The 17,468-nt window shown below is 45.8% G+C and overlaps 1 protein-coding gene across 4 annotated transcripts in view; it reads right to left on the bottom strand.

The window, feature by feature from the left end:
- The window catches only part of TRIO (trio Rho guanine nucleotide exchange factor), a 355,050-nt gene that overhangs the window by 328,630 nt on the left and 8,952 nt on the right, over nt 1-17,468 (bottom strand). Inside the window, exon 1 of one of the 4 annotated variants that reach the window (XM_070476497.1) lies at nt 15,818-16,040. The exons of the other annotated variants lie outside the window; for them this stretch is intronic. The gene's annotated coding sequence lies outside the window, so the exon portion shown is untranslated. Of the gene's footprint in view, nt 1-15,817; nt 16,041-17,468 lie in introns of those variants that run through there. 4 annotated transcript variants of the gene reach the window in all.

Raw genomic sequence — 17,468 nt, 5'->3', positions numbered from 1 at the left:
GAAAAATGATAAAATACATTTCTATGTATATAATATTCTCTCTCAAGAACTTCAAATCAACTCCAAGAAAGGTTTTACTTCTACCCACTACTGAGCACACAGCAGGTGCTCAAGAAATGTGTGGCGTGTGAATGAATAAGTGAGCACTAAAGAGTGTTTCAAATAAAATAGAATGTAAAACTGAATGGTGAAGGATTCAGGGACTTGCAAAAGATTATCGAAAGCAAGTATATCAAATTTTTAAATAAAACCAAAGCTTGTTAACCCCGGTATATAGAAACTACTACACTCTCTCCATGGAATGTGTTTTTTAATTTAAAAAGAAAAAGCTAAATATTATCTACATCATAAAGCTAACCACAAAAAGCTTTAATATGTCTAATATGAAACTTTCTAAAAAATCCAAAACATGTCACAATAGGAACCTCTCGTTTGAGTGAAATACAGAAAATACACCCCAATATTATATGTAAGTTCTATAAGGCAGGGTTCCCCAGCCTCCGGGATCTAACACCTGATGATCTGAGGTGGAACTGATGTAACAATAATAAAGTGCACAATAAATGTAATGTGCTTGAACCATTCCAAAACTACCTCCCACTCCCCTGGGTCTGTGGAAAAAACTGTCTCCCACGAAATCGGTCCCTGGTACCAAAAAGGTTGGAGACCACTGCTTAAAGCATTTCCTTAAATCCCTAATACATGGCCTGATTTCCCACCCTGTGACCTCCTTCTCTCCCTCTCCCCAGCTTCATCTACATTCCATTTAATCACCTGGAACCCTGCTTTTCTCAACTACCTTCTCTTTCATCTATAAAAGCTGGCCACCACCTGTTTTTAATAATAAACCCTTTCTAAAACACCTTGTCTAACAACCAAATCACTCTACAGCTGGTGACAACACCATCATGGGATCCAAGTGCTATTAACTTACAGAATATTTTCAAGCTAATCCTAAAATACCATTAAGTACTTACCACTTTTAATTTCCCAAAAGTAGATTTCAATCAACTAGCAGGTGATCCTAGTTTTTAAGAACTCACTATGAACCCAATATGAGAAATCATAATTAAGTGTAGAAGATAATTTCATCACCACTGCAAAGAATAAATGCAAGTTACAGCACATCTCATTGACACGCATTTTACGACAACTCGAGCACTCCAGCTGAATAAAGCAAAGGACATCACAGACTGGATAATCGCCTCAAGAGAAGCCAACATATAAAGAATTTATGACACCGGGCAAGCTATTTCCTGGGATTCAGTGGTAAAGTCAGAGCTGTAACCCAAATTTCCCACCTTTGAAAGAAAATCTCTCATTTTAAAATCACTATAATACCTGGAATCGAGAGCTATTCAGACACACCAATTAGTGATCATCAGAAATGACATCATCCCACAAAAGTAAAGGACACGGCAACGTGGGAACACTTTCTTAAAAATACGACTCTTGTACCATCAGGCACAACTGTGTGAGGGAAAAACATGACATAAAAATAAAAAGCATGACATGAAAAAAAAAACAGGGGGACTTCCCTGGTCGTCCAGTGGCTAAGACTCCATGGTCCCAATGCAGGGGGCTGGGGTTCAATCCCTGGTCAGGGGAAGAGACCCCACATGACCCAACTAAGACTTCACATGCTGCAACTAAGACCCAGGCCAGCCAGATAAACGAATAAATAAATGTTAAAAATATAAAAATGGGGACCTTCTTATAAAAGAAAAATGGAACAAAGCTGTCTTAATACCCATGAAGACTGTAACAGGAGTGATGAACAAAATCATCAGACCAGGATGGCTTAGATTTTTCCCTTTAATTCTGTCCTACCCAAAGACCAAGAAACTTAATCCACACATTCACCTCAAGTAACCTAGTTGAAAAGTCAAACACTCAAACAGTACACGTCAAAATCCTAACCCTCTACATAGTGGCCCTGAGGGTGCCAGCTGCAGAGGGCACCCCGTGACCACAGGCTCTCAGACCCGGGTGGGAAGCCGGCACAGCCTTCCTGCTCGGAGGCTCTCTTGTCCCCCCAGGCCCGTGGGAAAGGCCACGGCCTGCCCCAGGGCAGGAACACCACATGGATCTCAGTTTCTCGTGACATTTCCAACCATCAATTCTCAACACAGGTTATTGCAACAACCAGGCTGAGACATCAACCAGTAACTAAAATGAAAAAACACGGACACACAGGAACATGAATTTAAACATTCCTACTGCCAAGTGGTGGCATGAACTCGTAAGCCCTGGCACCCACCAAGTCACAGAAGCCAAACAAACCCAACTGACTAAAGCCTGGCTCAGAGGGCTGCCTGTGAATCAGGGGCAGGAGCAGATGCGCGCGCACAGGACTCTCCGGGGCTGGAACTCAGGACCCGGAGCAACACAAACGCAAGTTACTCCACTGCATGGAAACTGTGGGGTAGAAATCAGCTTGAAAATCAAGCATAATGGAAAAAAAAAAGAGCAGATCTACACCAGGCTATATACTCAAGATTCATCGGAGAATCTCCCATTCTAAAAATGTGATGAATAACACATTTGCGGAGCATCTACTTAGTTCACCTAAGTGGGGGCTCCCTATTTGGGGGAACTTAGGGTAAAACTCAGAGTACATCTCCTGCATGAGGCTATGTTCAGTGCAGTTCAGTTGCTCAGTCGTGTCTGACACTTTGCGACCCCATGGACTGCAGCACGCCAAGCCTCCCTGTCCATCACCAAATCCCAGAGTTTACTCAAACTCATGTCCATTGAGTTGGTGATGCCATCCGACCATCTCATCCTCTGTCATCCCCTTCTTGTGCCTTCAATCGTTCCCAGCATCAGGGTCTTTTTCAAGGAGTCAGTTCTTTGCATCAAGTGGCCAAAGTACTGGAGTTTCAGCTTCAGCATCAGTCCTTCCAATGAATATTCAGGACTGATTTTCTTTAAGACTGATTGATCTCCTTGCAGATTAAGGGACTCTCAAGAGTCCCTAATGTTAACAGCACTAAAAACTTGGTGGTGAACTGAACACCTGGCGAGCACACTCTTCACGGGTGATGAGGCCCATGAGATGCATGATAAAGCGTTCCATTCATGACTTTGGGGCGATGTTCTCGCGTGTGATACTGTGAATGTTTACACCTGTGAACACAGTCTTTACAGCTAATCAGACCTCTTTTCAACCTTACAAACATGAGACAGAGTCCAAGAAACTTTTCCAAGGAGCACGCCAAAGATGAGCACCCTTCTTCAAGGGTACCTGTTCTCAAATAAGCATGAAGCGCCTCCCTGAGTCCCACCACAGTTTCCTCCCTCCCCTGAGGCGCTGCCATTCAGATGCCTTCACACATCAGGCTGCTATCAGCTGATTCTGACAACAGAGATTGAAAGCACAACATCAGTAAAAAATGAACTTCGGGGAGATGCTTAAGTTGATCTCTCTATAAGAAATAAATGTTTGGTAGTTAAATGAAGCAAGAATACTTGGTCAACTGAAGAAAATCTGTCTCCGCTACCCTCCCTGAGTGCAACGCTGGCTCCTCACGGCCCACGTTCAGAAGCTGCTTCTCCGGGACCCAGAGCCCCTTACCGGTCTGCCCCCCCGCCTTCCTCTTCACGCCCAGCCTGGCCCAACAACACGTGTGGCCCAGGGCAGACTCTCCCTTGGGAATTAACGCCTGTGGCACCTGGTAGCCCGTCCAAGATAGGCCCCAGAAATTAGCATCTCCTTGCGGCCGGGAGTCTCAGGCCGTGCCAACAGTTGAGCTTTGAACACTGGTTGTGCCTGCCTGCTCGGGGGCTCATCTTTCCTTAAAATACCTCTTTCTTTTAAAGGAGAGAGTGTTTTTGAAACCCGACTTTGCAGAAACAGCTTGACCTATTTATGAAAAACTGGGTTGGCCTCATATTGATGTGTATAATTTTAAAAGGCCCTGTGGCCTGTTTTCAGATTCCTGTAACTAAAGCCTTAAAAGGGAGGGGAAGTCTCAGAAATGGAAGCGAGGTATGGAAAAGGGAAGGCCAAGAAGGACCTGAAACTTTCTTAGCAGGCTGATGGAAAGTTCTAAGAAAACATTCCCAAGAGCTTAGAAAACCAGCACCCTCACTCCGCAATGCGACCTTTCCACAGTCTACCCACTGGGAAACCAATTCGTTGGAACAAAAACATTCACCAGCGACTAGATCCCAATCTCAAAGGAAACCTTGAGAAAAGATGCTTCTTCACTCTCCTCTGCAACTGATGAAACCGAGCAGTCACTCGGCAGACACGGACTCCGATGGGCCTGGTCAGGCTAGATGAGCTGGGGTGGCGAGGGAGAGGCGTCGTGGGTCTGGAGAAGCAGCCAGCTCTTCAACAGCAAACAGCAGTAAGCAGGTCAACGCAGAAATACGAGAACAGCCAAACGAGGAGAGGGGCCATTGCTTCTCCTCTCCCGGCCAGCCGCTCTCGCACGCACACGCCCCAGGTGCAGAAGCCGGCTCTCTTCCTCCCACCGTCCTGCACAAGACAGGATGTTACACCAGAAAGACATCTGGGCCTCGAGCCAACATCTGCCTCCTGCCCTCGGATGTGCGTGCCCTTGCCTGTTCCTCCAGCCAATGTTCAATAAGCACCGACTGGGTGCTGGGGATACAACCATGAGTGAAGTTTAGCCTTGATGTCGATGACAGCTAAGAAAATAAAATATCAGGAAGAAAGTACCTGATGTTGGGGTGACAGAGCCCAACTGAATTGTGATGAGTAATTATACCGCAGTTCAGCGGGAGGAATCGAATTACCCCCAAAATCAGAACTAGTGGTATTTTATTTGCTAAACAAAGTTTAGCAAAGATCATCATCCAATGCCAGTTTTACATTAGATATACCTGTGGTTAAAGAGGCGTCGAGTATGGAAAAGGAAATAGCTACCCACTCCAGTATTCTTGCCCGGAAAATTCCACAGACAGAGGAGTCTGGAGGGCTACAGTCCATGGGGTCACCAAGAGTCAGGCAGGTCAGAGAACCAAGATCCTGCATACTGTGTGGTATGGCATACAATACAATGTTTTAAAAAAAGGTGTCAAGTAGAAAAAGATTCAGAGTCAGGGGTGACGCCAGGTGAAAAGGCACAGGAGGAGCCAGGAGGGGACCCGCAGGAGGGGCCTCACATGAGGGGCCTGGGGACAGGGCAGGGGCCTCTGTGGGCATCGCTGCTCCCCCAGTCCAAGACTGCACCTGTGCCAGTGCTTTACTTATCAAGACTCTCCACGGGGAGCCTCGCTGTGGATGCTAAGTGCCTGACCCAGAAATCAGGCTCTCATCTGCCTCCAGCCAAGTTCAGCAATGGCCCAGGTGCGGTGCGGTCACTCTGAAGTGATCAGAGAAGAGACATAAGAGGCACGAAAAAAGTGAGAAAACAAGGGATTAAAAAAGAAGAAAGTCTGTTTCGTGAAGAATGGCACTGGTTACTGCAACAGGTCCAGAATCAGGGCGTGTGCCCCTGGCAGCCACCATCCATCCCATTCTAGCTGACCTGACCTCATCTGGATGCCAGAAAACCCAGGACAGGTGGATGAACCCAGGGCTCAGAGCGACACACAGCTCCGAATGAGGGCACTGGTAACAGCTATTTACAGGGTTCGGGGCCTTTCTGAAAAGCTTACTTTTCAGTAAGGCAGATGGGGCTCTGTTTGTGAAGGACTAAGGCTGTGAGAATGACCTCTGGGTGAGTCACTCTCCTAAAGAAAGTCCCTCTGAAGAACACACAGAGACAGAGCCTCCGAATGAAAGATGGATGGTCAACAGGAAAAATGAAATAAAATACAGCTACTGGGAAGTTGGGGGTGGGGGTGGGGGGAGCTTGCGTTCATTCATTTTCCTTGAGAGCATCCTTCCTTCAGAGAGCTCCACGGCCATACACAGCCAGGGGCAACTGGAAAGAGCCAAGCTGTCCTGCTGTCCATGGTTCTGGGGGCCGCACATGTCCTAAGTGTTTCTAACAAGCAAGATGACAGCGATACCTCGGGACACCATGCGTAAAAGGCTGAACGTGCGTCAAACGTGCAGGCACTGCCATGAGGAAGTTCCTCCTGCAGGGGTAACAAGCAAGCAAAAGAGAGATGGGTTTAGAGGCCTGGAAGACGGAACAGACAAGCACACCAACGCCAGTGGGCTCACGAGAGGAACAAAACAGGACTCGTTCCAACTCTGACCAGAGGGAAAAGAGGAACCTTTCCTGCTAACGAGGAGTAAGTTCATGGAAAGCTACCCAGTGACTCTCCAAATCCCACTGGCCAGGAGGGCACTGTCCAAACATTCGTAAAGCAATCTCAGGAAAACAAGACCCTGGGTTTGGGCAGCAGGAGCCTTTCTTCCCTTGATGTAAAGCAGATGCTGAGCAGATTCTACCATCAGTTTTGCCTCATTACCATGACAGGTGGGTTTACAAGCCAAATAACCTCCCCTCAAGCCATCCATTTGAATAATTGGGCAATTTCATCCTGATTCATTCAAGCCAGTGCCAACAGAGAATGGTTCCCAGGAGGTTGAGCCAACCTTGCCAAGTGGTGTGCCATGCTTTTCAGAGAAAGTGGGGCTTAACTCCCGACATTTCCCTCCTTGCTCCTGTGATGGCTCTGAGGCCCTGGTAAGATTATTTTTCAGAAGCTTTTCAATATAATTACCAAGGTTTTTGTTGTTGCTGTTCAATTTTCCAGCACTGACACAGAGGTGTCAAAAGACTTATACTGAATGATTCATCCTGAAGGAATTACTACATCCAGCAGAGCCGGGTTCACAACTGACCTACCTGTTCTACCACTCAACAGCATCAGAAACCACCACCCGTACCAGCGGCACGGGCTCATAAACAGTGCTTACACAGGCAGAGCCACAGAGAAGTGCCCTGTGCAGTTAATGTCACACTCACATATAAGCAAGTCAAGGACGAACTGGAGACAGGAAAACTTGTTAATTTTTTTCCTTTTTGCAAATAACTGCTTACAGAAATGAGACATGAGACTCATGAAAATGTATGTAGGGATAGCCTGTTAATTCTGGATACTTTCAGAATGTGAGAAAAAAAAAAAATCTAAGAATTATGTTCTTGTAACTAACCTCAAGTACCTAAAAATCAAAAAAAGCTTTACTGAATTTTTAAATTATATTAATAGGATTATCATTTCCTAATTTAAAGTGGTTTAGATATATATTTACTCTCCTCATTTACACAATGTAAATTATAAGCGTGCATGTGTGTGTATGTGTGTGTATGCCTACATGCATGCACATTTCAGAACTCTAGCTCCCTGCAAGAGGGAAAGAATAATTTTCCTTGATGAGGGATATAATCACTAAGAGCGACCCATCAGTTCATAGATTAAAACAGAAGAGGAAAAAGTTTCAGAGATCTCTTATGGAAAATACCCTTTATATTGTCAATCACATATAAAACACCTTGAAAGTCAGTGTGTTACCTGAATCTACTATATCTTGTTATATTCGTTTTACTATCAAGCCAGGAGATAAAAATTATCCCTGACTAGTGCTATCAAAATAATAAGGGACAGGGGATTTTCCTGATAGTCCAGTGGTTAAGAATCCACCTGCCAATGCAGGGGACACGGGTCCGATTCCTGGTCCGGGAAGATCATATATCCCATGGAGCAGCTCAGCCCACAGGCCGCAACAGCCATGCCCACGCGTCCCAACTCCCGAGACTCGGCACCTAGAGCCTGTGCTCTGCAGCAAGAGAAGCCACTGTGATGAGAAGCCCAAGCTCCACGACTAGAGAGCAGACCCGGCTCATTCACCCAAAGTAAGACCACACAGCAGCAAAGAGTCAGCACAGCCATGAAGAAAAAAAAAGTTTTTAATTAATAAAAATTTTTAAAATAATACTAATAATAAGGGAAAGTATGAAATCTAAGTGGACTGGGGGAAAAAAAAAAAGCAAATTACATGTGAGTTTTAAGGCAAAGGTAAAGAGGCCACTCCCAAAATGTTTTCAGGTATTCTGCCACCTGTCACTGTCCTTGTATACTGTGTGTGTGGGTGGCAATGATAAGTTCCATTTCAAATCACGGTATGAGCGCTGCCATTTTTACAGGTGAAAAACAAAGTAAGAACTGTTATTTTCAAGCATTCTCAAGTACCAGTACAAAGAACACGGGCTAGGAGAGTGTTAAATTACAAGCCATCTGTGCTGATAATTTACGATGTGATTTCTCTAATCTCCTTCAACACTACATAACATCTCTATGGCAACACAGTGACTTCAAATGCGAGTCTGGAAGGCCAGTCGTGCACTCAAGCCTGTTCACACAGCAGACAACCATGCTGGTCGGCCGGCTCCTCAATGGGCCCGTCTTCTTCCGCAGGAAGGCCATACCGTCACACGTGGCCCACACTCCCTCTCTCTGCTTCCTCCAGGCGTGTAAGCGAAAGGGTCTGCACACAGCGTATTCCCCAAAACCAGCCATGACCCCGCAACCAAAACCAGCAAGTACACCTCAGTGTAACTCAGGATTGCTATCTCTGGTTGAGCATATGAATTACCACTAGGGTTTTTATGCAATACAGATTCTAGGGCCCTATTCTAGAACTACTAAGTGAGAATTGCTGTCAATTCTGTAAGTTTTTAAACCTTGTGGGTGACTCTGATCCAGGCTGGGGTGGTGGTGGTGGTGTGGTCACTAAGTCGTCTCCGACTCTTGCAACCCCATGGACTGTAGCCCGCCAGGCTCCTCTGTCCACGGGATTCTCCAGGCAAGAACACTGGAGTGGGATGCCATTTCCTCCTCCAACAGGCTGGGTTAAGAAACAGTGAATCAAAAAGCATTGACTGCATCTCTCCTTGGAGCTTGCCCTAGGCCAGAGACAGCAGCCCACCCTCACAGGAAACAACCACGACCCAAAGACCCAGAACCAGAACACGGTCTACACGAGGTTCTATGCCAACACAGCCAGCCAATGAGGCCAGAAGACACACGGGTGGTTTCCTAATGGAAGTGACGCTTGACCTAAGCTGAGGCAGTTAGGAAAACCAGGAATAGGAGGGCACACCAAACACAGAGACAGGGCCAGCGGCAGGGTCACAGCGTGGGGTGTGCAAGGGGGGTTCGAGCAGCTGATGGGCAAGAGGTCTAGAAGCTTCCCCTGAGGCCAGCCCAGCGAGGGTGGAGGGACTGATCGGGTCTGAAACTCAGCACTTGTGACTCTCACATAGCTTTGGTTACAAAGCACATCCCTATACCCCAGGCAAAGAAAAAGAGGATTCGGGGGTGGTATAAAGAGAACTGAAAACAATTCTGCCCTAGCTTTGGCAAAATCCTCATCTGTAAACAGGAAAAATATTATGTATGTCAATATACGTGCGATAAGTGAGAGATAATCGACTTGGTCTTTTCAAGAGCACCTCAAATTTCATTTTCACCTTGAGAGCAATTCCAATTAGGTGGACTTGGGCTCACTGATCACCTCTTGTCCTTTTAATTTCTACATTATTCCCCAGCACATTTTCAAAAGAGGCCAGAAGAGAGAACCTGCTAATCACCTTGCCTCTTTAGAGATACAAACTCCCGCCGGCCAGAATATTATTTCTGTCTTCTCCAGCTGTATGGCACCTGGCATATTGACACAGATCAAAGGATAAACAGCTCATTCATTACACAGTGCCATGTACATTAAACAATGCCCATAAAGTCCTGTGAAGATGAAAACCACTTCAAGCACCAAGCAATTCTGAGCTAGGCATTTGAAACGGAGAAACAAAGATGACAGACCAAACATCATAAAAAGGGCACCACCCAGCAGGAAGGCTCCTGTTCCACCAGACCTCTGGTCCCCGTGCAGGCAGGCGACACAGCAGATAAAACCCCAACCTCCTTTACATGCTTTTAATGTATGGATGCAAGAGAAAAGGTTTCAAAATGCTCAAAAAAAAAAAAAAGTCTTCCATGGTTCCTTTCTTTCAGGGACCATGCCCAAAAGTAATGTCAAAGCCAAATTCTTCTTTCTGAGACATCTCCTTTTAAGTGAAGCTCACATACTCTGTATGAAGTGTCAACTCAATTCTAAAACAGGCACAATGAACATTCTTGCAACAGAGCATATGTGATTTTATGCAAATTGGTACGGTTTCTGTCTTGGAGTCTAACACGCTGGCCGTGTGTATGCGAGCGATCAGAGCTGACTCCAATATCCAAGGACAGAGAACTCACATGAGCAGGAAAACCCTGGCAGCCACTTTGACTGGGAGCAGGGCACCATGCTGCCTCTCCCTCAACTTCCCCAGGATGCTACAAGGGTGCGATCACCAGTTTGAATCACTTCAGCTGCGCTTTCAGAGCCCACAGATACACCACCTACAGGGGAGCAAAGCCTGTTCTAACCTTTTTGACAGATTCACCGAAATTTTCAATGGGGTAGATAATTCAGCATTCTCTAAGAAATTACCAAATATACCATCAAATCGGCATTCCCCAGTGGCTCCATGGTGAGGATTCCGCCTACAATGCAGGAGATGCACCTAGATGCGGGTTTGACCCCTGGTGGGGGAGGATACCCTGGAGGAGGGCATGGCAACCCACTCCAGTGTTCTTGCCTGGAGAATCCCATGGACAGAGGAGCCTGGCGGGCTACAGTCCATGGGGTCACAAACAGTTGGACATGACTGAAAGGACTGAGCAGGCACACACCATCAAATCACAACAGAAGCCAAATCAGATCTTATCTACAAGGCCCTCCTTCAGAAAGGAGTAATTTCTTTTTTTTTTTCCTCTCTCAGACACCAAAGAAAGCTCCATGGATGGTGTCCCACACACAGTGTGATATGCAGGGTACAGCAGGAGAAAACCCTGCAGGCACACTCCTTCCACCCGGGACCCCACCCGGGAGACCACTGCATGCTTGGATCCTCCGGGCCAGTCCTAAGAGCTACTGACCTGCAGGAAGTTAAAACCCTCTCTGAGTGCCCTCTCTCGGGTACAACACTAGATGCCACTGCCTACATTGCAAAGGACTATGAAAATTAAATAGCTGGTGGCTGTAAGCACTCAATAAATGAAGCTGTTGAAGACTCTGATATATTGCCAATTTAGTTGTATCCTTTTTATTGATACATAACTCGCAGAGTGTAAAATTCTCCCTTTAAAAAAAAGTGTACAGTTGACTTTAGTATATTGAGTATATTCACCATCATGTGTGTGCGCTTGGTCAGGCCCAGCTCTCTGTGACCCCGTGGACTGTAGCCTGCCAGGTTCCTCTGTCCGTGGGATGCTCCAGGCAAGAATACTGGAGCGAGTTGCCATTTCCTTCTCCAGGGGATCTTCCCTACCCAGAGGTTGAACTCTCATCTCCTGCACTGCAGACAGATTCTTTACTGCTAAGCCACTGGCCACTAGGTAATCCTAGAACATTGCCAGCACCCAAAAGCCGTTCCCCAGAATGCTGGACCCAGGGGCAGTCATGACCTTTTATTCTCCAAATTTTCCAAACGAAAAGGCTTTTGCTCTTAGGGCATTAACAAGCAAATTAAGATTCTTCTTTTTGGCTGGACTGTCTAGTTGTAGGAAGGGCTTGTACAGGTACAGAGGCTGACTCTCCCGGACGACCACCCAAGGAGCACGCGGACAGGCACAGGAAACAGCGCAACAGAGGAAACTGACACTGTCTCCCCAAAGCAAGAGCCTGTGTTCTTTCTGGGTCATCATTTAATGGAGCAAACCTCTGAGCAGCAAAAATGCATCTTGCCTGTAACGAGATCTACACCCAGTGGCCCTCAGTTTCTAGAACTGAGTGCCCACAGACACTTCCTAGAAATCCCGCGTTAACTCGGACACTCCAGAGGTGGTTTCTGGGAAGAAACATTTAGTCAATGAAGGGCAGAAAGCAAGTCTCGCAAGTCGTGACTCATGACTTACTCCACGCACTCAGCTCTCTCCTCTACTCATAGCACGTGACGGATTCCTGAGAAAAGACCACCCTCTCCCCAGGCTCCACCCATACTCAGACCATGCCTTGCATCCAATCATTCATTCTTAGTATCTCAACACTTTTTTCCTTTTCCCTCCTCTCTTCTGGCAACGAGTACATGGAGATGAAGATGATCAACTGTTTAGCCCACAACAGGTGTCGGCTTTATAAACCACACTTGTTAGAAATTAATCTCCCCTTCTTTTTTGGCAACTCCTGATTTTCCAACCTTGTACTTCAACATCCCCAGAAAGCGAGCTGCTGACGGAGTCTGGCAGCTCTTTTCTTAAACATGCCTCGGGGGAGTTCCAGCCCATGACTTCATCTGTTTTCTTTGGGTGACTAAGTGACAAGGCACGGAGCTGAACAGAAGCTGACCGCTAACTGCCGATTTGAACAGTTTCAACTTGAAGATGTAGGTTCATTTATCACAGTGGTATGGCCTAGCATTTCGAAACTGCTTTCTGCATTTTCTAGGGCTGAGTAAGTCTGTGCAGACATTGGGGATAAAAGGAGCCTTCACTGTCAAGAGAAGGGAATTAACAAATTTGGGAAAGGGAAAAGTGAAATGCAGTCTGTAGTACTGGACTGGAATTGAAGGCATGTGTACAAACTCGTGGTTTTTATTATAGACAGGTGTGCAAAGAACAGCACGTGTCATGTGATGCTGAGTGTGCGCACACAAGCATGCGTGCACGCAAACTCCCCGCTTCCCGGCTCTGTGCAGAGACGTTCTGGAAGCAGTAACACCCCTGTAGCATTAGCACACTCAGTGCCCAGACAGAGTTTCTTCATGCTGTCTTCTGCTAAAATGAACCAGGGCTCCTTGGAAAAGTGGCGATTTCAGGGCTGGAGTCAGGAAAGAACAGAAGCCTGGGACTTCTGACACACTTTCACTGTGTCAGAATATAAGGAAGTGCCCCATAAATGATGGGGACACGTCACAAAAGAAAAAGGAGTCAGTCTGAAAGGACACCACTGGCCAGATCATGAACAACTGAGCATCAAGCTAAGTAATGACATCAAAGGATTATATAGCCCACTGACTAAGACAGTCCCTGGGGTCGCAAAGAGTCAGACACGGCTTAGCGATTGAACAACAAGACGGGAATCCATAAGGCCACACTTACAGAAATAAACAAGTGCAGCAGAAAGAAAGGCTCTGCCCTTACGGTCGAAAGCCAACAAAACACAGAAGGAGTAATGAAGCTAGAAAACTCACCAGGTTGAAACCATCATTATAATCACTGATTCAGGCAAAAGTCAGCAATGGAGATAACCAGCAAATTAGAGTCAGCAAAGAAACAGGATTTTCCACAGTCTTGAATTCTCTCTTCACAAGACGCTGATTACAAGGAAACAGTACAGTGGTAGCCACCCCCTGCATCAGAAGACGGAACGAACATCTCACAGAGAGCAGGTGACAGCTAGGTCCCCCATCGGGCATTAGGGGAAGGACTCAGCCCTTCCATCGGCCACGCATGACCTGAACCTGGTCAGGAGGGACACTCCACCCAAACCAAGGGACAGTCCTCCAAAAACCTGACTAGAACCTGCCAGGGAACAAAACAAACAGGCTGGGGAGATGTTCCAAATTAAAGAAAACCAAAGAGACATGACAACTAAATCTACCAATAATCGTATGTGTTCCTGGATAGAATGCTGGACCACCAAGATTTTTTTTAATCACCAAGACTTTCTGGAACAACTGGTAAAGTTTTATTGAAGTCAGCAGATTTAGATAATAACACATAAAAATTAATTTCTAATTTGGGTCATTATGTAAGAGAATGTCCTTGCTCTGAGAAAATACTGTGGAGTCACCTTTTAGAGGTAAGGGCACCATCACCTTGCAACTTACTCTCAAATGGTTCAGATACAAAATAACATCTAAATTTAACATATACAAATATATGTGTGTCTTGTGTGTGTGTGTATACATATCCAGAGAGGGGGGAGGGAAGGAGGAGGTGATGGTCCTGCAGTGAAGCAGTAACAACTGGGGATTTTGAGTTCTTCTCTGAACATGAGAACTGGCTTCTCAAAATAAACTCATCTGCTATCTCCTCCAGCAGAAAAAACCACAACAAGCTTTAAATGCAATCAACCACGAAGACAAGAACCAACTAAACAGCCAGAAATGATGCATACAAGTGAAATCTCAACTTGCCTAAGTTGATATGAATTTGAGCCTTGTACCTCCTGTGCTGCTTTAAAATCAAGATCAACTAAAACAGCATGTCAAAAGCACATACACTCCCATTCAACAGTAGGCCAATATGACTTTAACTGTAGAATTTTCTTAAAAGCAATAATTAAACAAAAATGAAAAAAAAAATTGAAACTTAAGAAACTCCTTGAATAAACCAGGAAGAAAGGAAAATTAGATTTTAAGAGGACAGTACACCTTCCGGTGACATACTGTGACGGGGACAGGTAAGGTGTACCTGATGGAAATGTACCCCACAGAGACGAAAACCTAGAATACACACCCAGGAGTTATCCCACTAAAAGAGGATGGCAGGAAGTAAGTCTCTGTTCCCCATGACTACCACATTCATCATCTACGCGTACATTTCCATGAGTAACAGCAAAGACATGAGAAGCTGCAACAAAACAGTTCTAGAAGGAACCCGGGAATGACCACACCCACCTCATAAAACTGTCCCCAAAAAAGCAGCTTAGCAGTCTCCAGCCCCTCCCCATGCCCCCACCCATGCAACCTTCCTCAGTTAGAAAGGAAGCCCGGGAATTTTTTACAATGTGACACACACGGCCAATGGCTGGAAAACTTCCCTCCCCAGCCAGCCTCTCCCTGCCCTTCCCAAACTTCCCTCCGCCAACCCTGACGGCCACCGAGACTTCCTCCCACTTCAGACCAAGTGGCCACAGCCAGGGAAGCGGGGACCAGCCCGGCCACAAGAGTCCTCCCTAGACAGAGACAGGTCGGAGGCAGCAAAACTCAAAACCACCTCAGTAGGACAGCTGGGTTACTGGGGTTGTTTATGTAACAAGGAACATCAGCTTTAATCAAGTGAGAAGAGGAAAGGCACAGAAGCTAAATCACAGGGCTCAGACTACAGTGAAAAAGTGCATGCTCTATCCCGGAATCTGTCATTCCACTTTTGTTCGGTGTGAGACTTGTAAATTACAGCTTCCATCTTCAACACACAAGGATGTACACATTCAGTTTTAAAGATCTGACAATTAAAACACCGGGCCTTGTGGGATGCTGTATGGAGGGAGGGTCATTTCTCCTCTTTCCCTCCACTGGAGAAGAAAAGGCGATGTGGGGGCTTTGTGGTCTGGCAGCTGTGGGTTTAAATTCCAGCCCGAGCCCTTACAAGCAGTGCAAACTGGGGCAGTCACTCATCCTCCCCAGAGGCTGAGATCCTCATCTGAACACAGAAATAGCCTCCACCTGCTGGAGGTGGGGGGGATCTGAGTTTACATGAGAAAACGTATAAAAACACCTGCGCGCCTAGACCCACAGGCCCTCAAGTGGCAGCAGCAACAGAGATAACAGTTAGGAGAAAGCTTCACCAGGTTTCCTTGAAGGACAAGGTTGGCGTTCATAACGTTTGGGGTGGGGGGGAGAAAATAAACATGGCATTTTAAATATCACTCTCTGACGTTACAAGCAGGTTATTGCTTCTGCATGCACTTACTTGACCCTCTATGGAGCCTAACTCTGAAGATGTTAGCTGATCCCCAAGGACTGGGGGTCCTGGCCTCCCATATCACTCTGGCAGCTGCTGCTGAAGACTTAGGTTACAGCAAGCGTGAGGTTCCATGACTGCCCGCCATCCCATTTTCCCCACAAACAGCCCCAAATTCACAGTACAAGCTGTCACAGGCAATTTACCACCATCCCACCTTAATCCTGAGTAGGGTTTACAGTCAGAGGTCTCCTGTAATGTGGTTCGGGGGGGACAGGTCCCATCTCACCAGCAGGCTGTCCCCTTCTTTGTGTTCAGCAATCAGCAGGGCTGAGACAGGACCTATAAATGATGCCATGGAGATGACAGATGCCCAGCAATGAACACGGAAGATTCTGCATCTCTCAGGCTGCAGTCAAATATCCGGAAAGAAACAGGTACACGGCCAGCTTGCAGAATGCTGAAACTCACTACTCCCGCGAGGAGCTGCTCTCCCAGAGGGAGACACGTGAACGGAACTGTCACGTGAAGGAAACGGATGGCCTGGAAACCATCCAATTAGCGACGGTTCTCAAAGTTCCTGGACCCAAGATATATTAGGACAAGAGCAACAACGTTTAGATGGAGGTGAAGTAACCCCAGAATAAATGTGTGAAATACACTCTGCCTCAGTGCAATCTGGCTTTTTGGAGCTGGTTAGCGTCCTTGGGTGCCAGCTACTGTCACTGTGGTACTGAAAAGGACAGTGAGGGCTGGAAGCGGTTTCTCATAATCACAATGTGTGTGTGTGTGTTTTTTTTTAATAGCTATCTACAAGCAAGAAACATCTGTTTAGTTCAGACACCAAGAACCTATTTGTTATTAGGATGGTAAAGTATTAGACAATTTAGACTTTGGAGATTTCACTCTAGGACTGATTCTAGATCAGCAGAAATACTTAAAGCAACAGTCTAATCAAAGCACTGCTTCCTAATATATTTGTGTGCACCCACAGAATAAACAGAGGAATTATACTTTTTGGTCCTTATCACTTAAAAACTAAACTAATAAAAATAAATAACATGCACTTTGTTATTCCTGCAGATCCTAGTGCATCTGATGTCAAGAACAGCATTAACTAAGAGTAAAAGCAAGTAAGAAAACATAAAACTTGCAGAATCCCCATTGCCCAGGAGGGCCCTGCTCGGGTTTGCAGGCCCGATGTCCAACAGCCACAATAAAGAAGGAAAGAGGAATCCTTGAAGACATGAATCAGAATGAGAAGAGGAAGTGGTAAAAGGAATCAACGATGGAAAAACTACATACTGTTTTGACCAACCTCTCAGACTCTTCATAAGCCTAATTTTCAAACTCAAATTAAAACATCCTGCCCTAAAATACACGTTATTTATACATTCCACTTCATCTATACTAAGAAACATGGGTTGTTTTAAAATAGATTTCAAGGACTTCCCTGGAAGTCCAGTAGTTAAGACTCCATACTTCCAATGCAGGGACTAGGGGTTGGATCCCTGGTCGGGCAACTACGCTCCCACAGGCCATGTGGCCAAAAAATTAAAAAAAAAAAAGAAAGATTTCAAAAATCAGTCTCTGATACATTCATTACTTCTTGCACTGACACCTCCCATTCACAGAATTCCAAAGTGGGGTTTTTTACGACTTTTCCAAGATACACACAGGCAACCATACTTGAAGAGACACCAACAAAACCTATCTAAAAATATTTGAGGGTTATACTTTTAAATTTGAATTGTGTTTTTCTCAAGTTCAAGAACAACTTCACTTTATGGTTATGAGTCTTAAGTGGGGAGACCAACACTTTATAAGTTCACTCCTTAACCATCAACACTGTGAAATACACAGCTTCA

This window comes from Odocoileus virginianus, chromosome 14 (genome assembly GCF_023699985.2).
Source record: "Odocoileus virginianus isolate 20LAN1187 ecotype Illinois chromosome 14, Ovbor_1.2, whole genome shotgun sequence".
Taxonomy (NCBI): domain Eukaryota; kingdom Metazoa; phylum Chordata; class Mammalia; order Artiodactyla; family Cervidae; genus Odocoileus; species Odocoileus virginianus.
Note: the sequence above shows the minus strand (reverse complement) of the source record. Positions and strands in the feature narration are given on the sequence as shown.